At 42.0% G+C, this 14,707-nt stretch overlaps 1 protein-coding gene across 4 annotated transcripts in view; it reads right to left on the reverse strand.

Annotated features, from left to right (window-relative positions):
• HOPX (HOP homeobox) overlaps positions 1-13,891 on the reverse strand; it is a 31,247-nt gene extending 17,356 nt beyond the window's left edge. For 2 of the 4 annotated variants that reach the window (XM_060417141.1, XM_060417143.1), the window contains exon 1: positions 13,855-13,891. The gene's annotated coding sequence lies outside the window, so the exon portion shown is untranslated. Of the gene's footprint in view, positions 1-10,004 lie in introns of all 4 variants that reach the window. The other 2 variants (XM_060417144.1, XM_012180016.5) reach the window with 1 other exon arrangement.
• Positions 13,892-14,707: the final 816 nt, after the last annotated feature.

The raw sequence follows: 14,707 nt of genomic DNA on the forward strand, positions 1-14,707 counted from the left end.
ATGATATCGTTGTAAGGAAAGTGTTTCTAAACTGTAAAGTGTTTGCTTATGGAAAATACTAGTTTTTAAAGTAACTAACTTATTTGGCAGTGCCAGGTCTTCCTTATGGCATGTAGGATTTTAGTTGCAACATGTGGGATCTAGTTCCCTGACTAGGGATGGAACGCAGGTCCTCTGCTTTGGGAGTGCAGAGCCCTACCCACTGAATCACCAGGGAAATCCTTATGCGTGCGTTCATGCTAAATCACATCAGTCGTGTCCGACTCTTTGCCACCCTATGGACTATAGCCTGCCAGGCTCCTCTGTCCATGGGATTTCCCAGGCAAGAATACTGAGTGGGTTGTCATCCTCTCCTCCAGGGGATCTTCCCTGACCCAGGGATAGAACCCACGTCTCTTATGTCTCCTGCATTGGCAGGAGGGTTCTTCACCACTAGAGCTACCTAGGAAGCCCCAGTCCTGTACTATTGTTTTTTAAAAACCGTACTTCCGTAGGGCATCTTCTGGGTAGCAAACTGATAAGAATTTTAGGTTTCATTCTTTCTGAGTTTCAGTCCCTTTTTCAATCTTTCTGGAATGGTAATGCACAATGGTTGAAATCAGAACCTTTTTTTGAAAAAAAAAAAAACAAAAAACAAATGCTGTATATATTGCTCCATCTTTAGAGATATTCCTAGATGGAACTTCTCAGTACTAACCAGATGAGGGTGGCAGGTTTTCTCATTAGCAGTTCTACACTTGTATATTGATTTGAACTTAGCTATTGATATTTTCCATAAAATATTAGTTTCTTCGCTCATTCCTCACCACCACTCCCTAACTTCTACTTTCATCTACTAATGAGAAAGCATTACTAGGACAGAAGTTGAGTAGTGAGGAAGTTAATAAGCAGGAACAATTATTCCATGAATTGGTGAGTAGAGTTTTTGAGGCTATCTTGGCCTATGAGAATAATGACCAAATTGAAGTCATTTTGAAATAATTTGTTCATAGGCTTGTCTTCCCAACCAAATTATAGGCTTTCCTTGGTGTTTATGTCATCTCTTACAGATTTCCATTTCTTCAGCATTCATTAGGCGTGTCTACCACTTAATAGGTGCTCATTGTGTGTCTTTTGAACTGAATGTAGCCAATGGCATCTGACATGACTTGATTTAGGACAAAAGTTAGGAAGACAGTGCTCTGTGTTTTCAACAATCAGGACCTGCCATGTTCAAAACCAAAACATAATACTGGAAAAAATAACATTCTAGCCTCCTAATAATGCCCTTTGGTTCTCACTGCCCCAAACAACAGAGCTGATTCCTATTTTTGAATCAGATACAGAAACCTCACAACAACATATGTATTGAGGAATTATTATGTGCCAGGCACAGTCCTAAATGTCTTAGACATATTGACTCGTTTAAGTGTTAGAAGAACAATAACACTATGTGATAGACACTCTTATTGTCTCCACTTAATACATGTGTAAACTGATGGAAATTATACACTTTCCCACAAGGAAATGTGTGTAACTTTCCCCAGGTCACAAATCAAAGTGAGTGGCAGAGCAGGCATTAAAACCCAGAAAGTGTAATTTCTGCATCCACGTTTTTAACCATCACATTGCCTTTCCTATGTGTACCAAGTAGCTAGGTAGATAGAAGCACCCTGATAGCTGGTTGCGGGAAGGGGGGCAGTAAGTGGTGCTCCTGGGACAGGAGTGGGCTGTGTTCCCTGTCTGCTCCAGCTTCTGTGGGGTGGGGCTGGTCTGAGAGCAGAGCTTCCTCCCTGTGACACGTTTCTCAACCCTGGTGACCAGACATGACTCTGACCCAGCTAAATGGATTAGTTGTGATTTCAGTTAATACCAGCAGCACCACCAGTCAGGGTAGCTTTTTTTCCCCCCCACGCATGCTCTTCTTTAATTAGTACAGATGTGCTTGAAAGATGACATTCTATGAATAATACAGTATACAAATGAGAAAGAGTTACAGCATCTGACAGAATGGGTCAGATGGGTTGGCTCCAACCAGATCAGCTGGATCTTAGTGAGTATTGCTGCTATTTTAACCCCTACATGTACGCAGTTTCGTTGACTTGATTAAGGAACTTCCTAAGACTATTGTTGGAACAAATCCTTCAGCAGTCCAGACCTTCTATAGCCATTTACAGAAAATAGCAAGATATTGTGAAAAACTGTTGGGAATGAATGACTTCCAGCAGTGAATTAATCATTAATTAACTTTGGACATAAAATTCTTTGCCTGAACACTGAGTTCTTTTCACTGATAGCCCAACTCATGTTCTAATCCAAAGATTTGTATGTGGAAACATGGGAAAACAGTGAAAATCAATAATAAAACCTTAGACTCCTTTTGTGAAATAAGTGGAGCACTCAGTCTATACCTCCTTAGAAATAGATGGGCGAATGAAAGAGGGCAATCCCATTTCCACAACCATCCTAGAGGAGATCTCCATTTTGTAAGCAGGTTGCTTTTCAAAGGGTCATTTCCACTATGATTGTTATGAATTCAGAAATTTTTCTCTAGGAATAATACTATAAACTATAGTATTATAATTATAGTAGATAGAATCCCAGGCTAACCCACAAAGGGAAATGTAACTGAAATGCTATATAATTCATAACTGGAAAAGAATAGAAAATAATCCTGATAAATTATCCTAGTGAAATTTAATAAGAAATCATTTCTTTATTCTGAAAGCAATGCTTAAGAAAAAGGAATGTTAATTAAAATTTGACTTAAGAGAGACGAGGTTTTGGTGCAGATATGAAAGGGGTTTGGCAGGGAAAGTTTTGAGAATATTAGATGCTTATAGCACAACTTTGGTGCATGTGAAGTATGCAGAATAGTCCCTGACACTTTGCTGGGTGTGTAGTGAAGGCTTATGATCAAACATATGTTGATTGAACTTTATTTTCAAAAATCATGACTTATCTTTGTCTTGATATGAAGGCATAGTAATTAGAACTGCATTTTGTCTGTGTGTCCTAGATGAACTAAGGAGGGGGAAAGAGGAAGAAGAAGAAAAGGGGAATGTTGAGAAGGATTGATGTGAAAAGCAGGTCATCTGAGATACGATTAATGATGTGAATGGTGAAGAAAAAGCCAGAGGTTACTTTGCATGGTCCTCTCCTCCTCATCCTTTTAGCCAGTCCCTAAGTGGCGCTGTCAGACAAGAACAGTTTAGTTGCTGGCCAGAGCTCTTTGTAGGTGGGAAGGGAAAGAGAAGCAGAAATAAAGTTCTCTTGAAAGAGGGAATGTTTGAAAATAAAAAATAAAAAAATAAAAAAAAATAAAAAAGAGGGAATGTTTGTGTTTCTTTAACAGATGAATTATATGTAGGGGATACATGTTAAATCCTCATTAATGAGTGAAAATACTAAACTCGTATTGAATAATGGAAAGATCATTGAGCAAGAAGTCAGAGCTGATTTTAACTTTAACGCCTCTACTTAATAGTTACATTATCTTGGCTGAGGTTTGGTTTTTTTAGTTTGGGGATTTTTTTCTTTTTTAACTTATTTGAAATTTAGTTCTCTTCTCTGTAAAATGTGAATAAAAACTTCCCTTCCTGCCTATTTACTCTGGTTGTGATCCAGTGAAATTGCTGAATGTTATGCTCATGAGACAACTTAGAAAGCTGTAAAATAACATACACATTTCTAAGAGTGTTATGATTATTTCTTCAGCCAGAAAAAGTGAAGTTATTGGGTCAGATGACCTCTGAGATCGTTTCTCTTTTTAAATTCTGATGATGAGAATGGCCTGGGTTTTGAATTTTCATGTTATTCTTCATCAGCTGTTTAATGATGTCATGGACCTGAGAAAGGGGAATACAGTGTCCCCCTAGAGCATGTCCATGATCTACTCAGCACTTTGTACCTAGTTTGTACTTCAAAGGACAACTGAGGGACCCAAGAAACATTTTGAGCCACAGTGCCTTTTTAAATATTCAGTCTATCAGTTAAATTAACATGGCCATATAATTTGTCATCACTTGAGTGGTGACATTTAAGTGTAAAAGGGACACTTGAATAATCACACCAGAACCACAGGCATATATGAAAAATGTCCAGGCAAACCTGGACGTCTAGTCCCCTCATTACATGTAAAACTTTAAATTTCTCATTTTGGTGTGGGATAGTAAAAATTCTCCTTTGAATTTAGGGATCTGAGCTACTGTTATGTATTAGCAATATGCAGGCCTTATTAGGATCTTGAGGATAGACGACATATACCTACCCAAAGTATTGAATAGGAGGCTGCTTTTTGCTCTCAAGAAAGCATACTCTTGCAGCTCTATGGTTAAAAGGTAAGAGGATACACTATAGCTTCAAATTTCCTAACTTTCATTTTTATTTCAGTTTGAATACACAGAATAGAATTTATCTCAAAGGGTGAATAATGCTTGGGCTTCTGCCTGCTTTGGATATTGTTAGCAGAGTTGTACTAGAGCTTAGTAAGTGTGAATACCTATTACCTATCAAACAGAGATTGGTCCTATGACCAAACATAAATAAAACGAAAATAGCTTGTACTAGAGATTTCCATGAATCAGAGCCAAGCCTTTTCAAACCAGATAAAACAGGAGGCATGAGACTTGTGAAGAAAACTGAATCATCAAACCTTCTGTTTGAAAAATGTCTGATGCTCTAACACACGAAGAAATTAGACTTCTGTTATGGTATTTCTAAAGAGAACCATTAACCATAAAGACAAATTTGCAGAATCAAGTAACAAAAGATCAACTTTCTGAAGTTTGTGGAGAAAAAAAATGGCACAAACAAGTCAAAAGGGCAGATTAACATTCTTTCTATGTTTTGGAGTATATTTTTAATATTAGTTTTTATGTCACCCATTAAGCTTCCTAATTATGTTTTATCTAGAACATTAATTATATAAAGTCAGTATTGAGGTGCATGTGTTTGTTGCATAGAAAAGGAAGGATGCTCACAAACTTAAAAAGTTGGGACTTCCCTAGTGGTCCATTGGTTAAGACTCTGCCCTCCCAATGCAAGGGGTCTGGGTTCCATCCCTGGTCATAGAACTAGATTCCGCATACTGCAACTATGATCCCTCATAAGACCTAGCATAGCCAAATAAAAAATAAAAATAAACTTTAAATTCTGATCATGGAAATCAATCTGGTATTTTAAAAATTTGGTCCCTCTAAACCATGCATAGATAATTGAGATTAAAGTAGAACTGTCATATTTCTCTGTCATCATCCTGTCACTTTAGAATGTTAAAAAATTAGTTTCTTTCTGAAAATGTTCTCACTCCTGTGCCTGACTCTGAAGAGGGTTGTTCATTTGTAAATCTGGGGACATGTCATCATGATTTATTGTTTTCAAAATGTATGCTGGGTTATATAGTATTTTTGCCAGAGTCCTAATTACCTAGTAAGGAACAGTAGTTGGGCACCTTCATGGGACTACACATGCATGATCAGTAGATGTTCAGGCTGCTGGCTCATAGGCTGTTGAAACCTGCCCAGTGCAAGCAGGCGTAACTTCCTCCGGTTGTTTGTGCATTTGCTGGAAAGGTTCTTTGATAGAATGGAATTATCTCTTTGCACAAATACACTTGAATCAATTATTATTTTTTATGGTCCAACTATCATTCTTATTTTATGACTGTACTTTAAGTAATGGATAAAATGACACACACCTGGTTTCTTTGTAGAGCTCCAAATTATGCCAAAGTCCAACCATGCATGCTGCTTGTTGCCATGATACTCAGTTATATGGGCCTTATTTTTTCCCCCATTGAGTGGTTTTTATGAACAGGTGTTCAGCTAATGGGATAAACAGAGAGCGTGCAGCTCTAGCCTAACAATTAACATCACAAAATAATTAGAAAGGACAGATATACCAGAAAGCTAGCTCTGAACCTACAGTAGATCTTTTCTCTGAGCATCAGATATAATTTTGCAGAAAGAGCCTGGATGGAGCATCAGAAGACCTGCATGCTCCTTCCAACAGTAGCACTTAAGTCTCCAAGTGACTTTGGACAACTCACTTCATTGTTTTGAACCTCCATTTCTTCATCTATAATTGAAGCTATAATCCTACTCCACTTGTCTCACAGGGTTGATGTAGGATTCAGTGAGACAGATTAAGCTGATGAATATCACTATAGATTATAAACATGGTATAGATATAAGATACCATTGTTAAGGTTCTAATCCAGCTTTCAGTGGTTCAGGATACAACGTTGGGCAACTGATAACATCAGGTTTTGAGATCATTAATCTGACAAAACACCATAAAGACTTTACTCTGCTTTATTCCCAATAAGATTTCTTAAAATATTTTATTTGCTTTGTCCAGCAATCAGTCAGCAATACAGAGAAATGAAATGCTTCTAAAACTGCCAACTCAAGTTTAAGAAAATAACATTTTGATCATGCTCTTCAAGTTCTAGAAAATTATTTCAATCAGTTTTTAAAGTCTTATAAAAGAAACTTAGTGAAGCTTCTAAATGTTTGAATACTAGACTGCTGCTGCTGCTAAGTTGCTTCAGTCGTGTCCAACTCTGCGACCCCATAGCTGGCAGCCCACCAGGCTCCTCTGTCCCTGGGATTCTCCAGTCACGAACACTGGAGTGGGTTGCCATTTCCTTCTCCAATGCATGCATGCATGCCAAGTCACTTCAGTTGTATCCAACTCTGTGCGACCCCCATGGACAGCAGCCCACCAGGCTCCTCCATCCACAGGAGTCTCCAGGCAAGAATACTGGAGTGGGATGCCATTTCCTTCTCCGTACAATATCAGGCATCTCCATTTTGTATGGGCGATTCAATATTCCATACTGCTTAGAGAAAACACAGGCCAGCTAGCCCACTCCACTCCATTCCCCTGTCTTCCACTAACCAGATCTAAATGGTGGTTGAATATACCTGTGAGGGTATTCATTATAGCAACATTTGCGAGAATTGTAGGCAGAAGAAATGTCTAAAACTAGAGGATTAGATAAACCAATGGATTAAGTAGCAGACTATTAAAATGGAGTTAGAAATAATGCATTGGAAATATTAGAAATATAACTGGCAACATAGGTAGACCACAAAAATGTGGTGTACTATGAATTAAGGAATGTGTTAATTCAACATGAGCCTAAAGACAAAAAAGAGACTTTGAAGACGAAAATACTGTTGGACTGCCCCATCTTTCAGAGCTTGCCTGTATAATTCTTTCCAATGCATTTGCTGCATAATGAGGGAATATATTACAGCTTACCTCATACCCTTCATGCTGCAGACTACCTGGGCTGGCTTTTTTTCCCGAAGGACAAGGTGAATAGCTGGTCATTGACCTCCATGTCCACATACTCCATGCTTTTCAGTGCCATCATCAAATGACTCTCTAGCCGTCTCTCACCCAGTTGAAACAGCATAGGGTCCTTTTGCCACTTCTCATAGACTTGTTTCTTTTGAGCTAGTTGGGAAGACTCTCTTTCCTTTTAAACTGTGGAACCCTAAACTGGGTACCAGGCTAATGAAGGCAGGAGAAGACCTCCCTCTTTCTTCACACATGCTTCATAAACCTCAGTTCTAGTCATCTCCAAAGGATGCTATTCTACTATTCACAAAGAGCGTGAAGAACACATAATAAAGTGATAGACACGTACAGGCATAAATTATTGAAGATTTTTAAAAAAACAGATTTCACTCCTGGACCAGTAGACTAGAAATTTGGAAAGGAGGGAGGGAATATAAGCACCAGGGAAAGTCGTTTATGTGAATTTCCTCAGGGAGCAAGCACACAGGAAGGAAACAAAAATACATCAACAAAAACTAGACTGTCTAAACAGATCTGTCATGCTCTTAAGAATTACAGGAAGCTTCCTTCATGATCCATCTAGGTCTAATAGCTGGAATGACGGCCATTAGTTTCCTGCCCAGTGTACACAGAGAGATTAGAGTGGATCAGTGTCTGCCTTATGTTGTATGTGACTTTGTTTTTGTTTTAACATATAAAGATAGAATAGTTCATTCACGAATGATCTGATTGGATTTTTATGTTTGATCACTTTTTATCAAAACCACCAGAAGTAAGTTACAAGAAATTATATGAGGATAGGTAAAAGTAATGTGCGTGCTAAGTCTCTTCAGTTGTGTCCGACTCTTTGCAACCTTGTGGACTGTAGCCCTCCAGGCTCCTCTGTCCATGGGATTCTCCAGGCAAGAATACTAGCAGGTTGCCATGTCCTTCTCCAGGGGATCTTCCCAACCCAGGGACCGAAACTCAGTCTCTTAAGTCTCCTGCATTGGCAGGTGGGTTCTTACCACTAGCGCCACCTGAAAAGCTTAACTTCTCTACTTTCAAAAGACCTTCTATCATGTCCTAAACATGGCCATGTGCTAACAAGAGCCTAAAGCAAATATCAGAGTAACTTGACCTTGTGATTTGTTGATCACAAGTTTCCTTGAACCCCTAGCATTCATTTTGAACTTCTTTTTGGTGTGCCAATATAAATAAACCAGCTCTCTGGCCGGGCAGGACGGATACAGTGCTTCCCACAGGGAACCTGAGTCATTGGGGAGTGAGTGACTTGGCAGAGAGGCCAGAATAAAGAGTGAGGAGGCCTGGGTTCACAGTCAGCTCAGCCTCCAACTAACTCAAGATAGAGGGCAACTCACCCTACTCTCTTGTACCTTCATATACTGTAGTCACAGGTGACCAAATAATATATTGCTCAAGGTCAGGTATTTTTTAGAATGAAAGGAGGCACTAGTAGTAATCCACTGGAACAACTGATGTTTTAAGATTTTCCTTCCCACTTAAAATTCCATAATAGCTGAAGTAGAGCTGAAAATATAACAGGTTCCTGACCACCAGACTCCTGCTCTGCTTCCCAGGGTAGGCTGTCTGCACTGTGAGGACCTGTCTACCTTGGAGATCTGTGGAGGAGTGTTTCCTGTATCACCTAAAGATCAAGGCACTTCCCCAGCCATTAAAAAGGATAGCCTGATCTGCACCTGCTTGGTCAGGCACTCATATGACCCAGACCCTGCCTGTGTTCAGAATCTACAGCACTGGAACCCTAAAGCCACATCAAGGTCACTGGCAGGCAGGGGAGGCTAAGGGAGCCGGGCCAGGAAGAGGGCAGATGCAGGCAACCCCTGTGTGGGGACAGGCCCTTTTCTTTGCAGCCTCAAGCCTGTTCTCCACTGGCCCAAGGCCTGTGGACAGGACAGGCGTGTTCCAGGGGCTGCCTTGGGATCCTCAGTTGTTGGGTTTTTTTATGGGGGTGGGGTGGGGGTGGGGGGTAAGGCATCACATGGAATTCAGGATCTTAGTTCCTGACCAGTGATTTAATCTGTGCCCCCTGCATGGAAGCACGGAGTCCCTCCTCAGGTGTTGGTTTTTAATAGGCAGGTTGCTGCTGCTGCTGCTGCTGCTGCTAAGTCACTTCAGTCATGTCCAACTCTGTGTGACCCCATAGACAGCAGCCCACCAGGCTCCCCCATTCCTGGGATTCTCCAGGCAAGATCACAGGTTAGTTCTTCATAAATCACTCCAGGCCACAGGCCACCCCTCTAACAATTTCATCATTGCATAGCCCTATTCACCTGGCTTTTTCAATTTGGGGGAAACCATCAAAAAAATCCAAAAACTGATCTGGGTGACAGATCATGACAAAGCCTTAAAATATATATGTATAGCCAAGAAAAGTAAGCCATTCTACACTGAGAGAATTTAGAAACAAAGATCAAGGGAAAATATTCAGACATGTCATACCAAGAAGGTAGAAATTCTGTCATTGTTTTATAACCCTATTTCATCAGTGGTGCAAACCTGTCACTTACTTAAAAAAAAATTTTTTTTTTTTTTTGGTGAAACTCTGAATGGTAAGAAGAAGAAACGTTTGGCTTCATCTGCAGCATTAAACCAAATTTGAGGGTGCTACCCTGGTGACAACAGTCTAATTCTTTACCCCAGAGCTTGGGTCTGCTGTCTCCTGGTCCCCAGAGGCCCAGGACAATGCTCACCTTTCCCCTCCTCGCTCACGGCTGTTCTCACCAGTCAGGACTCTGTGCCGTGTGGCTCCTGTATCCAGCAGACTCTGCTTCCCCAGAGAGAGGTTCAGAACACCCCGACCACACCCCTCTTCAGAGGCTGGCCCTACCTAGTATAGGGCCACTTGCCAACAAGAGCTGCAGCAATCTGAGCTTTCCAAATGGAAGCAAGTCTGTCAGAGTCACAGGAACTAAGGGGACGCCTTGCCCCAGGCTGCAGGACTGGGTCCCCAAGGGAGGAGGCCCATTGTCACTAAGCCTGGGCAAGTTGCTCTGCCAGTGCCAGCCTTCTGCCCTGAGAAGGAAGAAGGTAATATTTATAGAGCCCTGGGAGCAGAATTTATTGACTTCTTAATCTCTGCTATAGTAACCTGACGGTGACTTTCCATTTCTCAGAGAGATACATGAAAGGCAGCCCTCTTTGAGGAGGATGAATGCATTTAACAAAGATTCATTCAGAAAAAGAAATCTCTTAGGGCCCACAATGTGTAGGAAGGTCCATAGGGGAAGTGACTGCAGGACTTCTATTGAAAACTCCCCATCTTGGTATAATTTCCCCCAGCAAGTTGCCTGGGATTCTGAGTAATAGGCATTATGGTGATGGTGATGGTTTAGTCGCCAAGTCATATCCAACTCTTTTGTGACCCCATGGACTGTAGCCTGGCAGGCTCCTCCGTCCATGGGATTTCCTGGGCAAGAATACTGGAGTGGGTTGCCATTCCCTTCTCCAGGGGATCTTCCTAACCCAGGGATTGAACCCACGTCTCCTGCACAGCACATTTTGCCTAAAACTTTGATTCTGCTGATTACTCCCAATGGTAATTATATTCAAAGAACTCTCAGATGTGTTATCTTGCTGGAACCTATGTAATATACCAGGGAGGGACATAACTCATTAAACAATCATTGTCTATTAACATTATAACTTTAATTAGTTTTCCAGAGCTGGGTAAGCAAAGCCCTACGGGGATGAGACCCTAGAAATTATTGGACTTGGAGGAGAAATGGAAGAAACCACCTAAAATACGGCAGGTGGCCCAGGCAGAGCAGGTGAGGCTCTGTGGCCCCAAGGGCAGCCCCACACCCACCCCTGCATGGACACAGGTGCGAAGGCAAGGGCCCCACAGGAAGAGCAGAAACCACAAACTCCACTCCGCTCATGTTTCTGCCCGAGCTGCCCTGGGAATCATGATGAAAAGACCCATGGTGCCAAATAGACTCATCCCAACGCTGAGAACCTGGGCTAGCTCCCAAAAGACCGACTTGGCTGTCCCCCAGAGCAGAGCGCCTGGTGCATCCGCCCTGATTCTTTTCAATAATTATAATCCCCTGGCTTAGATTAGATATTATGTAGGAAACAAAAGGAAGCTTTAGTTTTGAAACATCCCTTCTCACACGTTAGCACAATCCTTAAATAATGCACCTTTGAGGCTCTGACTAATTCGTCACGCCTGCCACCGGGAACATGTCTGGGTTCTAAGAATTTGCTGGAAATGCGCCGGATACCCTTCCCTAGCTAGAGTTGGAAGTGTGGTGCTGAGGACTCAGAAGCAGTGGTCTTGGGGGTCCCTCATCCTCTGAGGTCCTATCACTATCCAACTCGGTCCCTGGAACACGATGGTTGAGGGGTTTGGGGGGTCATGTGGCCAAGGGCAGGCCCTGCCCTGTCCATGTGTCTCGTGAGTGATTTGGGTTTCACTGGTTCCCATCCCCAGCTGCACATTAGAATCACCTGCGGAGCTTTAAAAAGTAATACTGGAACCACCCATTCCTGGGTTCTGATTTAATAGGTTGGGGCGAGGCTCAGTCCCAGGTATTTTTCTCCAGGTGCACAACCACTGCCTGAGATGATCTCTGGGACCCTTCCAGTTCTATAAAAGTCCACAATCCTGATGGTTTGAGCCTTCACTTTATTTACTGAGTTAATTTTCCCCCAAAATACTCATTTTTCATTTTCATTATGCTGCATAGGCAGATTCTTAGAAATGCTTTTAGTTACCTAAAAAAAGATGAATTGTTAAATTATTGCTTGTTGAATATAACTGGTTTCTAACACTGCACGTTTAAAGTGTGCGATCTGATCAGTTTTCACAAGTGAGAAATGGTTGCCTAATCATGATAGTGAACACACCCATCATCCCCAAACCCTCCTAATCTGCGTAACTGTCTTTCCAGCTCCCCTGTCTCAGGTAGCCACTGAGCTGCTTGCTGTTACTATAGAGTAGTTTGAATATTTTATCATTTTGTGCCATGCAGTATGTACTACTTTTTGCTTGGCTTCTTATATCCTTGTGCTTGAGATTTCAAACTCTTTAGGAACAGAAGCCACCTTATATTTCTTTTCTCTTCCTCTCGGCCCCCAACTAACCTTTGCTCAGAGAAGCCCCTTAATCATTATTTGCTCGATGGAAATCAGACCTTTATGACCTTACAACTGAGCTTCGGTTTGGTGGCAAGAAGTGCCTGCTGTGTTAATGATCTCGACTCCCCTCTACTTCTCTGTAGGTTCCTAGTCAGCAGCTTCAGCTCAGTTAAAAAATTATGCACTTTCTTAAATCTGAGTCTATTTAGGGTCATGGACTACTAGGGATCCAGAAAATGAGCGTCCAGATTAGTACTGAGGGCAGAGGGCAGGGGAACTACATGGAAAAAGCTCTTGGATTTCCCCAGATTCTTAATTACCAGACTCTTGATCCAAAAGGAGGAACTATGGAATTCCGGGTTTGATCCCTGGGTCGGGAAGATCCCCTGGAGAAGGGAATGGCAACCCACTACAGTATTCTTGCCTGGAGAATTCCATGGACAGAGGAGTCTGGTGGGCTACAGTCCATGGGGTCGCACAGAGTTGGACACGACTGAGCTACTAAGACACACACATGGAATTCACATCATGTTTCATTCCTTATTCTAGTCCTAGGCATTTATGAACATGATGTCTAATTATAAACCCCCTACTATCTGCTCCCCCTACTTTTTCCTTCCCCAATCCCCAGTACCTGTGTTTTGTTTTCTGGACTCTGGTTACTCTTAACCCTACTGAACTAAACACGCTCCAGGGTCCTGTCGACTGTCAGTGCTACCTCATGGAAATTTTTTTGCATTCCTAGTCTAAGATCGTCTCACCTAAGCTTTGTGGTATGTTGTGCCTTTTAATTCTTATTCCACTTTTACTTAACAATCTGCCTAGATACCTAGTGCTCAAATATCACACAGCTACATTTCTGCAAAGCCCCAGAGCATATTTACTTTCATCTTAAACAAGATCAATGTTTTCATTATTATAACTGATAAGGATTATGAGAACCAGAAGTAACAACAAACAGCATGGCAGATTCTCAGCGGAGCCACCTCTAATCAACCCAGAGACACCTTCCCTTTGAGAAATTTTGACTCTTTTGGGTCAAAAAATATTTTAAAATGATACTACATCTGATTTTAAACTAAGGTGTAGAATAACAATATCGACTTCTAAAGGATAGAAATTCACATGCATTGAGCATAGTCCTACAAGCGCTGCTTTCACTGCGTCTCTCAGAGATAGGAGAGAAAAAGAAAAATATCTCACCTGCTAGTCAAAAGGTCAACACAGACTCCCCCTGGCTCCAAATCCCCCTCCACCCCCAGGCAGGGTTGCAAACGTCTAATGCCTCACATCCCTCAGCGTTCTCTGGCTCCCTGCTTGGGGCCGGCTCTTTAATTCTCCCTTTTGCTAATTCTACCTTTTCCTATCAGAATAGCAAACACGGTCACGACAGCATTTCAGTCCAGTCTCTACACAAGTTCATTCCTCTGCCCGAAAGGCAAACCTCTGAAAGTTACTTACGTGGAAGCGGCAAAGGCAAGCCCTGGATTTAGATGCTGAGTTAGCTGATGCCAGCCTGCTTAAATAGCTGGGTTGGCTGACGCAGGCTGTGGATAGCACGTTTATTTACGCCTGTGAGTGCACGCTCAAGCAGGGGCCTGAAAAACCTGCAGCGTGGGCAGGCGGAGAACAGCCGAGAGTTCCATCCCTCCTGGTAATTCAGGTTTGGTATTCAGGCGGTGACTTCTGACAGTCTCGTGGAACTTTCTCGGCACTGCCTTCTTATCCCTGATCTCTTTCTTGGCAGAGGAGAACTCTTCACCAAGATCGCATGAGAGAGGTGCAGCTGAGAGAAAAAGGAACAAATGCAAGACCCTGGACCCTTGGGCTGAGCTCCTTATTTTGAATGGACTTCCAGTTAAATGTTGCCTCATTTCAAAGCATAGGCTTGGTGAGGTTGATTTTGCAGCTCCGTGGACAGGATGACAAACTAAAAGCCTGGGCAACAGCCCAATCAATGAAAAGTGTTTTGTTTTGTTTTCTTCAGGCACAGAATGTTCAAATAACAGTTATAAGGGAGGATCAGGCTAGGATGATACAATGTGAGGTCCCTTTTGAAAGAGATGTTAATTTCTTTCCCTCTGCATCTAGACTGTCCTCCCAGTTGTCCCTCCTCTTCCTTTGTTAATGAAATTCCTAGCTGAGAGTTGCAGGATTCCCCATGAGAGCTCAAATAAATAACCAGTGTGTGAGCAAGGCTGTGGGAAGATGCTCTCTCAGGGTGCATGTTCAGTGGTTTGTGTGGCCATCAGAGGAAAGCTTCCTAAGGGTAAGGGTATGTGAGTGGGTGTGGGGACCCAGGTAGTCAGTGTTT

Source organism: Ovis aries, chromosome 6 (genome assembly GCF_016772045.2).
Source record: "Ovis aries strain OAR_USU_Benz2616 breed Rambouillet chromosome 6, ARS-UI_Ramb_v3.0, whole genome shotgun sequence".
Lineage (NCBI taxonomy): Eukaryota > Metazoa > Chordata > Mammalia > Artiodactyla > Bovidae > Ovis > Ovis aries.